The sequence below is a fragment of the Sinohyriopsis cumingii genome, chromosome 4 (genome assembly GCF_028554795.1).
Source record: "Sinohyriopsis cumingii isolate HCF-2022 chromosome 4, ASM2855479v2, whole genome shotgun sequence".
Lineage (NCBI taxonomy): Eukaryota > Metazoa > Mollusca > Bivalvia > Unionida > Unionidae > Sinohyriopsis > Sinohyriopsis cumingii.
This window is the reverse complement of record NC_142964.1, coordinates 108443408-108456786: the sequence shown is the minus strand read 5'-3', so window position 1 is coordinate 108456786 and position 13379 is coordinate 108443408. Positions and strand designations below refer to the sequence as shown.

General features: G+C 36.1%; 1 pseudogene across 1 annotated transcript in view; it reads right to left on the bottom strand.

Annotated features, from left to right (window-relative positions):
- Positions 1-1643: 1643 nt before the first annotated feature.
- The window catches only part of LOC149801852 (dual oxidase 2-like), a 93664-nt pseudogene continuing 81928 nt past the window's right edge, over positions 1644-13379 (bottom strand). Inside the window, exons 26-31 of the transcript XR_016420810.1 lie at positions 13037-13318; positions 5175-5404; positions 4433-4591; positions 3998-4153; positions 3349-3477; positions 1644-2773 (exon numbers count right to left, since the gene is read on the bottom strand). The product of XR_016420810.1 is annotated as a dual oxidase 2-like (transcript). The remainder of the gene's footprint in view (positions 2774-3348; positions 3478-3997; positions 4154-4432; positions 4592-5174; positions 5405-13036; positions 13319-13379) is intronic.

Here is a 13379-nt window from a genome sequence, read left to right as displayed (position 1 = left end):
AGACTACGAGTTTGACAGTCTACCATTCTCACCATATACTTGCCCACCTGAACAGACCATTATCCTTGGTCTTCAAAACTGCTGAGATCCCTACCATTAACCACATGTCAACCTTTTCGGGGAAAGACAAGTTATGCAACTCCATAGACGTACCGTCTAAAACAGGATCAGTCAAATGCAGACTTTATTATCACTAGGTAAAAATTGCATATGTCGTTTTCTGCAAATTTGAAAGTGCAAATCATATTATATATTTTGTGCAATAGCTACTCACAAAAAAGTTGTAATAATGTCAGACATCAAACAAGTACATTTATAGCAATCAGAGACTCAGCAAACATGGATATTGCAGTTAGCCAAGCACATTCAGTCAAGTGTCTGAATGTATGTCACTTCTGATGGTTTAAATGAGTATATATTGCTGTATACTGACCAATTTAAGACCACTTCCATGTAGTATGTTTTCTTGAGTATTTTTCAAATCAATCTATATGCAGTGCATGTCATTTTTCCATTTACATGGTATACATCTGCCTGCTTTTGTTGCTAACGGAAGAAATTCGTAGGTGCTTTTGTTAACTTGTATATATTAACTCGTTGATCACCTAATTGATTCAAACCATTATTTTGGACAATCTACTGTTTCCATACATGACTAATGTCATCTACTCCACATCTAGGTAATTACAGTTAATATCCTGTTTTACTTCCAAAAAATAGATGATAGACAAGCCATTGGCATAAAAACCGTTTTATTATTTATTTTAATGAGATATTCCGGCATACCCTAGAACGTTTGAGCGCCTGCAGCCATATGACCTACCAACTGTATCAAAACTGCTTTCATAACTTCGTAGCCTATAGGGTATTAACATCAGGCATTTGGTTAATTCGATTTAATAATTTACGAAAGGCACTCGGCAATCCATGTCACAGGTGGGGCATTATAAATTGCACATAAGGTGATGCGACTACCTTGACAAACTCCGGATATCACCATTAGCATTCCTGTTTCCGCGCAAAGTATCAAGGAAGAGATAAGAATGCACTTTTTCCATGTCCCTAGGAAAATATTGAGACATCTCTGTTACACGTTTCCTATGACAAGATTGGTTTTTGTAATTTTCCTGTTACATAAACGCGTTCAAAAATGTGAAAGAACTGGAACAACCCAATTGTATTGTAGAACCAAAGTCTCATATGTACTGTTCGTACATATGAGACTTTGGTTATTACACTGTTTCAATGAGATGTAAAAGTCTACAAACGGGAACATATATATACATCTTACAAAATATACGTCACAAATCACGGCGCTGTCACAGCTTTCACTTGGTGGGTTGAGAAAGAGTCTAAGTGCAGTTGTTTTTAGCAAGTAACATACATTGCATAAAACGTCACAGAAAATGGAGCTTAGTCATTCTAGAAATTATTTCATGGATAGTGTAGAAGAGTGCATTCCGCATCTACCCGTTAGAGGTAAAGGAAAACAACTACACATATTTATAAACTTATTTTGTCCGGATTAAAGTTGAACGCAAATGGCACATTCATCTTAAACATCAGAGACGCTTTTAATCATTATTATCTGAACATCATCATAAAATAGCCAGACACCGATAAAAGGCGAACACGACATGAGACTCTTGACGCAACAACTCATTTATTCAGTGTTGAGATGAATTACAACGGAGAATCGCAATACAATAACTTGAAACTTGTTGAACAGGGTAATTTTAGAAGAAACAACTACCGAACACGATACCCCTTTAAACTTCGGAAGACATGCAGTGTATGTTTGTCTCAGTCAATGCATGTCTTGGATTTTGTCGCGCTCTTTTCACTATTCCTATACATTACTTGAAGGAACACGATCTCAATGGTGATTAAAACTTATCACTTCACTAGAAAATAATTTTGTTGAAACACTTGCGAGTGGTTAAAATGCAAAACTACTCCAGTGTAAGAGAAAGACTTGCGGCACAATGTCAGCACATCACATGTCCATGAAATGTATATATCTTAGTCATCTACACCGACATACAACGTATCCAATCTGAACAGGTATGAGAGATAAGAAGCCAAAGGGATTAGCGACCAAACCAATGACCTAGTATTGGCCTTGATTGGACACTGGTTTCAATAAATGTTATATCAGGTGGTTGGTCCATTAAAAATCAATTAATGTTCAATAATAATCACTTTTAAATCAAATGCAGTACCCGTCTATCCATTGCAAGTGTTAAGCGTTTCTAAGATATATACATCTTGTTAGACTGGCGAGACATGGTGAATGTATTTTGGCAAGCAATGAGAAAAGTACGGATAAGATAAGACACACTTAGAGCTTATGCAATGTTGGTTTCAAAACAGATCTTTCGGCACAAAATGAACACAAACGAAGACAAAATAAATTCCAAAGAATATAAACCGGATATAAACACTGTGACACAACCTTTCTGCTTCTTAGCCACAGTTTACAGATACAAGCTGGTATATAAAGAAATATCTGCTCAGAAGAAAAACTCTTCATATCACATTATGTATATACAGAACTGGATCTCAGTGTATTTCAAATATGTTGCTTTAAGTAACTAACTTATTTACATTGAACAAGTAAACTATTTTCTGCCCACGTATATGAGTCTCAGAAGTTTTCGAAGTGGTGTTGATATGACGGAAAATCCTCGTACTGCTTAACCTTAGAACATGCTTTCTCCACTGCTAGGGTCATTGGCGGTGGACCACAGCTGAAAACACCAATCTGTTTCACCTGTGACAAGGAACAACATGCAATGCTAAAATGAATGATCACATACGCAAAAAAGAAACAGCCAACAGGTTAAGAACCATCTTTTGATATTCAACATAAAAGAAGAAATATAAATAAAAAAATCCGTATTACAAGCTCTAAATGGTCGTGCTGATCGAACTGATTTGTCCAGTTATACTGATAGTTGGACTTCTAATGATTAAAGAGGTTGATGGATTTGCTGATTTTTAGTTGTGCGTTTAACACATTATTTGTTGTATCATGCCATTGACATGGGAAATAAGTGACATTCCAAGGAGACATCGAGGTAGCTTTTGTTGACTGTCCTGACTGTCCTATCGTAAACAAAAAACGAACACAAAATATCGACCGATATGAAGTGCCTTCTTAAATGTAATACAGTGCGTACCTCATACAATTTTAGTAAGCAAATCTGAAATAAAACTGAACAGTTAACAGTAAAATAATGCCAAAAAAATTAATTATAAAATGCTGAGGCAGCAAAGCATAACTAAATTATATATTTACATAAATTTTAATCGCATGCAGTATTTTACGAAGTCTGTTTTCCTTACATTCGGATGTTCATAATGAAGGGACTGGAAGAAATCCACAAAATCAGGACGACCAAAATGAGTAACTGCCTCGAGTCCAGTAAACAGGCTCCTACCGGATATCTTCTGGAAATGGCGCTCACAAACGTACTGGAAAACATAGTGTCATGATGATATGGTGTCATTGTAGAAGATAGAATGGCAGCAAATTGATTTAATTTAAATGTAAGTTAAAATAAGAACTGACGACTAAATACAAAATTTTGTTTGTTTTGTTTTGTTGTTTTAAATCAAAGGGCCGTCAGTAAGGAGTCGCTGTTTCTAAGGCTGCAACATCCATTGGTAGGAATGCGCTTTACATCTGCCTGACTGGATCTCTTTGACTCTTAAACAGCAGATACTCAAACACATGGTTGCTTTTAAACGTGTAGAAATAGAATGTGATTGAGTCTGCATAATGTTCGAGGAAACTGAGACCTATATGTATTATCTTTATATCAGGAACTTTGCCTTTGCGAGCTAAAATATACGGAAAACATAATCAGATGATGTTATGCAGCAAAACCTACATGCTATATCCAGATTTATTACAGATCATACAATTCAGTCGGATGTGTGTTTGAAGGCGATATACAATTTAAATGTGTTCAATATGAAGAAGTAGTATTACCAACATGGTGGTGCGCAGGTCATATTTATGTTGGAACTGGGTGATGATAATGTGTGTGCTGACCAGTTTCTTGTGATCCGTGGTTTCCACCTCCCTGATGATATCTGTCAGCCATTCGAACTGTGTCTGTGTTCTTGTAACCCATAGGAAATATACCTTTAAGAGAAATAAATTGGCAGTTCTAGGAGGATAATTCTAGAGTTAACCATTATATATTTATTCAGTTTTACTGTGGAACATATGCAGGCAACATCAAGAAACTGAAATAATGATTTTTTATTGCCGACATGAACTCCAGCGCAACGGGATTTATGCGGTGTATGTGTAGCTAATGAAACTTTAAATACTGAGCATTTGGCAGAATATCGAGCCAGCCATATGTCTAATATTGGAGATGTAAGAGGTACAGACCGTAAATTGTGCTGAACATTATACCTTTTCACAAGGAAATTTGGCTCCTATCTTTGATTTATGGGCAATGTCCTTGAGAATAGAGGCAAAAGGAGTAACGCCAATACCTCCTCCGATCAGCACAGACACTGGGAACCTGTACCAATCTTGATGTCCTTCCCCAAACGGACCGTCCAGGTACAACTGTGTGAAAAGAAACATCTGAAGATTTGGTGTCAAGTTAATATAGAACGTACATACGGTCAAGCTATATCGAATTCAATAATATTTTATCTTACATTCCCTCGATTGTAAATTACAATCCTACTGGCATTATAATCTGTTTTGTATTTGATTTTGTGTCTTGTTTTTGAAAATAAATTGCTGGGCACTGGGCCACAAATCGCACAATTTATGTTAAAACACTATAAATATGAATGATGTTTTCTTGAAAGTCTTTTAGCAGATAGTTTGCTATATATTTCATTCACCTTTTATAGGTTGTATAATTTTGGATCAAATTAAGTTAAAATCACTCAATAATCAATGATCGACAGCGTGTTACTAAATGAAACGGCTATTCTCTGCCACACTGCGGATATTGTGCATCTGAATGTGCCTCAGAAATGTAACCAATAAGCTTCATACATGTATTTTGCAAAGTTTCCAACGATTAGCAGTTAGTATTTTGTATCACTTTCACCATGGATTTACCACACAATGCTATTCATGTTGTACTAGAGTACCAAGGTTATATATGTAAAAAAATAAAATTTAAAGAACGTACCATAGGTAGTGGTTTGTCTCCCCTGTCATTAATGTCATATACCTTTCGGAGATTTATGGTCCAGGGCCCAACTGCCCTGATGTGTAGCTTTAACTGATCCTCGTGTGGAGCGGAGGTTAGCGTGAAAGGGTGGTATTCATTTTCCCCGAGCTCATGACACGCTGTTCTAACCCACTGACCCGACTTGTACTCAAAGTTCAAAGGTCGCTTGAAGGTCAAGGCCGTGACATCTGCAACGATCCATTACGTCTTACACTATTGAAAAAACCTTTGAAAAACTTAACAATATTGAAAACTGAAGTCATTTGGTGCGAATCTTCTGAACCCAACTGTATTGCTGATGATATGACGGTTGAGGATTAGGACAGAAACTAATCCAACTTATTGATTTCATTATGGTACTGTATGCTAAAACACAAGACAAATTATAATCCTTATTACTTTGTCAACTAAATGCTCTTCAGTATTTCTCTCTCTCTCTCTCTCTCTCTCTCTCTCTCTCTCTATATATATATATATATATATATATATATGTACATTTATATATAATTGATAAGTAGATACGCTTTTATTTTGGAAGACGTATTAATATCTCATACGTTTGGAGATGTATGTATGTATGTATGTATGTATGTGTGTATGTATGTATGTATATATGCATGCATGTAATAAAGTATTACTATTTATATATCTGTGTCCCCGAGTTAAATTGTGGATATCGAATTTGTTTTAGATATTCTTTCCAAATGAATATCGTGTAGTATTATGAATTATATCCATGTTTTTCAAGAGTCATGGAACGACTTGTGTTATCGATCGTAATACTTCCAGCACACCACAGATACAGTGATTCATCACCCAGAAAGGATATATTAATATAATTGTAATCCATACCGACATAGGAATGCAAGGAGTTATGATCTTATCGTATCCATTTAAAAAGGTATCGGGAAAAGTAAAGCTGATCCTGGTGGTTACTGACAAATGTCTACAATGCAAGTAATACACAATCTATTTGAAGAATTGTACAATAAAAATGTTTTTTTTAGACGTGAGTGATTTTAAGAAACAGCTAATCTTCCTCACAGCTGCTATCAGCTTTCAAACGGTTATCCACTGCAACTCCAACAATGGTAGCTATAAATATACTGCCTTCCTCGTTATCCAAAATGTGTTTGACATTTTTGGCACAATACAATTCACTTAGAACTCTTCAAATATTGAAGGTGAAATTTCGATAATAATAAAGACACGTGCCGCTATAGCTATAGTTTGAGATAAGTCAAGGAGTAATACATGATATAGTCCCTTCCTCCGTCTTTATCTCATATTCACAGAGGAGATGCTGTTACGAATCTAAGGTATTAAACTAAGAACAAAAACGAGCGAATACCACAACGTTTTGTAACAGTCAAAATATAATTTACAACTCTAAAATACAAATATTAAAATTCAAAATAACTTACAGTATTGTAAATGAAATCCTAAATAGTCCTAAATGTTCTATTACAGGTCCAAAGGTATTGAAAAATTCAAATGAGTTCTGGTGGTATTCTGAATGAAGTTCACTATTATACGTATGTGCCTATAGACTTGATAAACCAAAATGATATAATCAAAAATGTCTTTAAATGAATTCACAGTAAATCCGAACTAATTAAATCCGAATATCAGACTACTTTGTAATTCTAATGAATAATTGAATTAAAGAAATAAAGCATTCTCAATTCATCATCATCATCATCAGTCTCATGACCTAGAGTGGTCGTTGAGGCACTGTGCTGCTGAACATCTGACCAGTTCCCTCCACTTGTCTCGATCATGTGCCAATGCCTGTGTCTCCGCAAAACTTTTCCTGGTCCATTCTGTGATGTTGTCAGTCCACTTTTTTCTCTGTCTACCTCTCCTTCTGCCACCCTGGACGCTGCCCTGCTGTACTGTTGTGGATAGACTGTTGGCTCTAGTGACATGGCCATACCATTTCAGCTTTCTCTTTTTGACGGTGGTGAGGAGGTCCTCATATTGGCCTACTTCGCGCCTGATGGTGTTACGCACTTCTTCATTTTTGATGTGGTCCATGTAAGAGATGCCAAGGATGGTTCTGTAGCATCTCATTTCAAGTGACTGGATTCTTCGTTGTAATTCTGCTGTCAGGGTCCATGCCTCACATGATTACAAAAAGACTGAGATGACTAGAGCTCGCAATAGTATGATTTTAGTTTTCAGACATATTCTTGTCTCTCCAGATGGGTCTTAGCTTTGACATAGCTGCCATTGTTTGTGCTGCTCTTGACAAAATGTCTGCTCTTGATCCCTCTTCAGTGATTATGGAACCAAGATATTTGAACTGGCTCACAGTTTCCAGTTCATGTCCTCTGACTTTAATCTTGGCTGAGATTTGTTTGCCACTTTTTGTCATCAGTTTTGTCTTCTCAGCGCTTATCTACATGTCAAATCTGGAAGATGTTTCATCCAGGTTCTTCACTAAGGTGGCTAGCTCGTCTTCACTGCCTGCCAGCCCATCAATGTCGTCTGCAAAGCGGAGGTTGGTGATCTTACGCCCTCCAGTGCTGACTGTCCCACAGTGGTTTTCCAGGGCTTCGCTCATGATGCGCTCTAAGTAGATGTTGAAAAGCGTGGGTGACAGGAGACAGCCTTGACGCACTCCCACTGTTGTCTGGAACCAGTCCCCCACAGCACCTTGGGCAATTGCTGCACTGGTAGCCTTGGCGTACAGCTGCTTGATGGTATTGGTTAACTTTTGACCCATGTTATACTTCTTCACTGTGGCCCACAATACCTCATGCCACACTCTCAATGGGAGAAAACTATATGTAACTCCTTTGCGACTGATAATTATGATAGGAATATAATATTTGCAATAAATATTATCATATATGGAAAGCTGATACATAGCTTTAGAAACAGAAAGAGTGTCAATGACACATTTGCAGCCGAACTTGTAAACAAGGTTATGTACTGTATACAGCTAGACAATCAGGACCTAATGTCCTGAAGTCAAATCGCATGACGTTTATTTGGATTAGAAGTATATCTCAGGTCTTTTCAATCACGCCTTTTATTTAAGAATGACCTCATTATATGGACCAGTCGTACAGAATATTAATATATATGTTAATTAGTAAAGGACGTTTGCAGTCTATAATCATGACATTGACGTACATAATATAGATATACATACCAGTAGCTTCATAGACACGTTAGGGGGAAACTAGGACTTAAAATTGGGACCATACACTATCCTGCACAGTCAGACAACTTTACATGCTTTGCAAATCGTCCGAGACCTTGTGTAAGAAATTTGTAAAAATTGCCCACTACATATGAAATTGACTGAGAAATACAGCTAAATTCTTGAACCGTTGTATTTGGAAAGAAGATAGGTTCAAGTGATAGGTTGTCCTAATCTTTTGGTGATGTAACTATTCAGGTCGATGCTTCGGCTACTCAGCTGAATGTATTACACGACAGGTACCCGAATCGTCCGTAGAAAAGCACGCCAAACATTTGGCGTCCTCGCCAATATTTGAACTTCCAGTCCAAATCTAAACCGTGTAACATCCGCCAGTATATGCATGAAACTTTTGAAGCCAACACTGCTGTATGGTTGCGAATCAACTTCAAGAGTTACAACTCTATGAACGCTTGAAATTTCAGCATTTAATCTCGAAGCAAAAGCAATTATTCCAAGAATAAATTCACTGGCATACGTGCGAGTTTGTGCTGGGGCTGATACGAAGAACAGCCTCAAATGATCTAGGTAAACGTCTCTTTTACGAAAAGCATTGCAGCCTCCCAAATCCTGCTTTCTCCACATACATATTTCACATCCATACTTTTATGGTTATGGGTGACTTAAATTCAGTACAAATTGGCTATACTCCAGCTACGTAGTGAACACTTCAAAATCATACCCTAGCTGTCTTCTCATACATGTTGTCAGCCAGACAAACTTACGAAACATTATCAGTGGATAAAATAGCTCAAAAGCCATTCAAGAACACGAAGAGTTCGCTTTATGAGAAATAATAAGTAGTGAAAATGAATTCTTTAGATTTCGACTATTTCATCGAGAATTTAATCCGCCTAGTATTTATTCCACTGTAAAGAACAATTGCAAGCTTAAACTATGTTCACGGCGTCTCCACTGGTCCTAAAACCTTGTCACTGTGTCTCTATTTGTTAGACATTCGGCCTCCAGTATAGTGACCTATTTCAACAGGTGATATCTTGATTTTGTACGAGGCAGCTCCAGATGATTTTGCCTAGTATATATATATATATATATATATATATATATATATATATATATATATATATATATATATACGTATGTATGTATGTATGTATGTATGTACACACGATACATTTGACACAGCCCAACACATGCAGCTCAGTCAAAGTTCTGATGAGTTCCAGCTGTTGTGTTATGTATATATATCTGTTGTGTAGCCTTTTAATATGACAGTAGCTATACTGTGTGCAAGTTTTTTTTTCATTGCTGTATATTGTAGCGATCTTCTATAAATATATTTCATAAATATTTTTTGTTCATGGTTGTAGATTCTATTTTGAAGATACTGTACTATAAATAGGCGTTTGCAAATTAAATCCAAATTATGTATTGAACATGTTAACATGTTTGGAGCAGTGTATCCTTGCGTATTAAGGTCAGGTACGTTCGTAGAAGAATTAAGTTATTTAACATCAAATGGGGCGGTCTGTTGTGTTCATTTGTGACAAGGGGTATTGCAAACTGCCACGTAGCGAGCAGGAAAAATTGCGGATTAGTGCTATATGAATGTTTGTAATTAATAAAAGATGGACAACTCTTTCATTCAGATTTCTTATGTTTTTGTTTAACATTAGTCGGCAGATGCGTTTAATATGGGGCTTATATATAATTTGAGACGGAACATTTTGTTCGGATTATTCATTGGAATTACACAGTGCTCGTTAGACAAAAATATTATTCTGAAACTATCGTGTATGTATTCAAAGGACTTCTGGACGATGCCATTGTGATACATCGTGACTGTTGGCAGACTAGTAGATTCTATGATCTGAAATTCGACTTTTATGATCATTTTGGATTTAATTCATAATATAAGTTCCTCCTAAATGTTTAGTTTTGAACTTAGAGAATTAAATTATTTAATTTTTAAAAACCGTTTTGGTTTTGCCTCTTTCTGTTATTTAGTTAATGGCCATAGATTCGTAACAGCTGAAACTCTTGTTTAACCATGAAACTCCCATGAATGAAACTAGGCTTCATTAATTTATCATTAGTTCATTCTATTTAATTGTTCTGATATAACCATATATTTTTCCTTACCTTACTTGCACCACTATTTTCATTTGCTAGCGTTGCGTCAGTTGATGGTAATGAATGAAATCATTAGCTTAATGATTTTTTTTACCCCTCTTATCGGATAAATGAATATTATAGATTTGCGATTAAAGAGAAATAACAATATTAGAAACACAAGTAAATCAACGCATTCATATAACTCCTTTATTATTGAATGTTTCACATTGATCTGTTTTTTTCCCCCACATATTTTCTTCACGTAGACTTTCATCATTTTCAAAATGTCGCTTGGATACGATTATTCATTCAATATAGCTGATGTTTTATTGTACAATCGTTTAAGCTATCCTTGCATAATATGTACAATATTATTGTGCAATATCTCTGATGTTTATTCCTTTTTTAAAAAAAAAATGTTTCTTTCCTTTTTGCTTGTCATGCATATATCTGAAATTTCCTATTGAAAGAATGACGTAGGAATGAATTAAAGAATGCCTGATTTAGAAAACTGTATTCAAGACATCTTTACTACGATCCAAAACGTACGATGCATGTAAACGTATCAATCTATTGCGAGAAAAAATTAAAGTGCACAGAAAGGAAATACATTATGATGAATTAACAAATAGATACTTTAACAATCTTCCTTAACCTTATACAAGCATGGGTTTATGACTGTCACGGGGATGAATAGTGGCAGACAGACATTCCTGACACGTGATCGAGTTGAATTTTGGTACTATTTTGTAGTTTTTGCATCTATGTCTGAATCAATGATTTTGAGGAGTATTTGTTATTGATTCGATATCGTAAAATAAGCAGTCATCATCCGTATCTCTTACATTCACACAAGCTTTTCTAAAAAATAATACATCGAATCTATATACGAGTTCTCATTGAGCGGTTGGTACCTATCTATGGGCAATGCTAAATATTAGAAATTATGGAATATTCGTTTTGTTCCTGCTATTATGTCATGTCCAAACTTTGTAATTTGTCTAGGAATGAATGTTTGTTTCTATTTCTGCGTCGTTTTGTATGCGCTGTTGTAGATAGATTCTTGAACCCCCGCTCAAACCAGGCTTGTTCTCGATCTAAAATTTTACCGAGTCCCAAGATACAGTATGGCCAAAGCAAACATTGTGGATATGCCGTGATACTTCAGACGAGCTTGAACTTGGTCTTCTCTGTTCATTAGATCTCGTTTACAACTTCCTTTCTGTTTCCCCACAACATATTCCTGATGGCAGTGACTTTCATCATGTCTTTCACACTTAATGTGATAGATAGGTCTACAAATATGTTTGTTATAAGCTTTGTCCTTTGTGTGAACTAGCGTCTGTCTTAGGATCCTTTACGGTTTAAAACACACATTAATTATGTGTTGTTAATAAATGGGTTTCATCCATTCGAAACCTTCTTACACATATGGTACGATGATGTTACTTCTAGATTCCTTTTTCCAGTTATCGGTCGAGTTTTCCTGGTAATGTAATTATGGCTAGCGTTCATCCTATAAGAAACATTAATCAACCATTCCGGATAATGACACTTCTTGAGGGCATCATGACTTGATCGAGTTCTTGCTCTAAATGTTGGGGGGTCAGATATAACGACTTTGGCTCTAGGATGTAATGTTCTGATGACCCGAAGATTTTGATCTAAAGGATGGTGCTAGTGAAAACCATAATATTTGTCGGCATGCGTAGGTTTACAATGAACAATAAGTTTAACGATGTTTCTGACGGTGTTTGTGTCCAAAAATTCCAATCCGCCATTGTTTCCTTCCTTATAGTGTCCAATTTCTGCTTTGTGTGTGTGTGTGTGTTTGATCCACATATCTGTACCACCAACCCATGGGATGGGGAGCAATGGTGAGTGCCAAGAACTCAAAGTGTTCCATATATAGACTATACACCACAGGGGAAACTGGTGACACAATTGCATCGCCATGTATTTGAAGGTTAAAAACCTGTCGCATATCTTAGACAATTTGTTACCATTGCTCACTATTTCCTCGGGTGATGTTAACGGTCAGTAGAGAATAGATCAGTCTGTTGAAGAAGTCCTTAGTACGAGGACGAAAGCTTCAGGTTAGCTTTCTAAAATTATTGTGGATGTGATTTAAAAGTATTTAACGTCAAATATGAATAATGCTACCCAGTTATGTTTTCACCAAAAAAGTATATTCTTGATTTAATCAATGAAAGATAACTAAATTAGAACGTGGTCTAGTACTCGAATGCGTTTGCTGAGATATAGATATTTCCAAGTGTTCTACAGACACTCTCATTAAGATATTCTCCCTTTGGGTTGCTCTGCAAGAGTTAATGGAATATAACACACCCTTACACTGGAAAGTTGCGATTTATTAATTCACAAATGTTTCAGCGATATTCTTGTGAATGAGTACAAGTAATTTTTAAATAAATTTTAGCCTTTTGACAATTTCAGATCATTCAACACCTCTATATACAAATGAAATTTTATAAGTAATCGATTTAGCAAATTTATTCAAAATGATACTCACCAGAAGGCAAGAGGTCCACCTTTTTCACCAGTATAGGAATCTTTTTCCGGCTCATGCTGACAAGTTTGTCCAGTACAAATAGCACGAGTGGCCCAAGGAGATAATAGTGGGTAAGGGGGGCCTGCACGAGGCGTCCGGACCCATGCAGAATCAATAAGACGTACAGCAGCATATACAGAGTGTGAGTGATCCAGAAAGCCCTAAATACATGGCGACGAGCGTACGGCAGGGCGAAAACATACATAATGATGACGATCAGAACCAGACATATTCATGTTATCCCTATAATAATAATAATAATAATAATAATACTATAATGATAACAACAACAATAACAAAACAG